Source organism: Phocoena phocoena, chromosome 6 (genome assembly GCF_963924675.1).
Source record: "Phocoena phocoena chromosome 6, mPhoPho1.1, whole genome shotgun sequence".
Taxonomy (NCBI): domain Eukaryota; kingdom Metazoa; phylum Chordata; class Mammalia; order Artiodactyla; family Phocoenidae; genus Phocoena; species Phocoena phocoena.
Window position 1 is genome coordinate 21716620 of NC_089224.1, and position 1252 is coordinate 21717871.

Consider the following 1252-nt stretch of genomic DNA (forward strand, 5'->3'; position numbering starts at 1 on the left):
GTGTAAATTTAGGTTGTTGATTTGATGCTTTTGTTTTTAAAAAATATGTTTATAACTATAAATTTTCCACTTAGTACTACTTTCACAATGTACCAAAAGTTTTGGTATGTTGTGTTTCATTTTCATTTGTCTCAAGATATTTTCCAATAAACCTATAATTTCTTCTTTGATCCAGTGTCTATTTAAGTGTATGTTGTTTAATTTCCACATATCTGGGGGTTAGCTCATTTTCTTTCTGCTACTGATTTCTATTTTCATTACTTTGTGATCAGAAATGATACTTCATATGATTTTGAACTTTAAAACTTATTTAGACTTATTCTGTGACCTAAAATATGATCTATCATGAAGAAAGTTCCAGTTGCACTTGAGAAAAATGTATATTCTGCTTTTGTTGAGTGGACTGTCCTGTACATGTCTGTTATATTCAATTGGTCTGTCATGTTTTTATGTCCTTATTTCCTTATTGGTATCATCTCTAGTTGTTTTATACATTATTTAAAGTAGGGTATTTAATCCTTTACTATCACAGTAGAGCTGTATATCTGTTCCTTCAAGTCAAGGTTTGATTCATATATTTCAGAGCTTTGAAGTTTGGTGCATATATATTTATAATTGCTATATCTGCTTGGTGAATTGATTATTTTACCATTATATAATGCTTTTTAAACAAGTTTTATCCTTTCAGCCAAATTATGTTTTAAAAATATGGAAAGCTTCACAAATATAAAAAATTCTTGTGCATGATAATTATTTCTGTATCGTTTCAATTTTAGTTTATGTGTTGCCGAAGCAAACACTCTATTCAGATATTGCCCAATTTTTAATAATGTTGTTTATTTTCTTCTCGCTAAGTTCTGTGTATGTTTTGAATATAAGTCCTTTATCAGTTATGTGTTTTGCAAGCAGTTCTTCACAGTCTCTTGCTTGTCTTTTTGTTCTCCTAATAATTACTTTTACAGAGCAGATGTTTCAAATTTTAATGAAGTCTAACACCATTTTTTTTCTTTCCTGGATTATGTTTTTGGTATTGTATATAAAACTCATCATCAAGCATAAGATCACCTATATTATTTTATCTATGTTATCTTCTAAAAGACCTATAGTTTTCTATTTTACATTTAGGTCTATGATCTATTTTGAGTTAATTTTGTAAGAAGCATATGATCAGTGAGTAGGTTCTATTTTTTGTTTGATTGTGAATGTTCACTTCTCCAGCACCATTTGTTGAAAAGTCTATTCTTTCTCCATT

General features: G+C 28.4%; 1 pseudogene; it reads right to left on the reverse strand.

Moving 5' to 3' along the window:
- Positions 1-702: 702 nt before the first annotated feature.
- Positions 703-800, reverse strand: LOC136125201 (U6 spliceosomal RNA; annotated as a pseudogene).
- Between the last annotated feature and the right edge of the window lie 452 nt (positions 801-1252).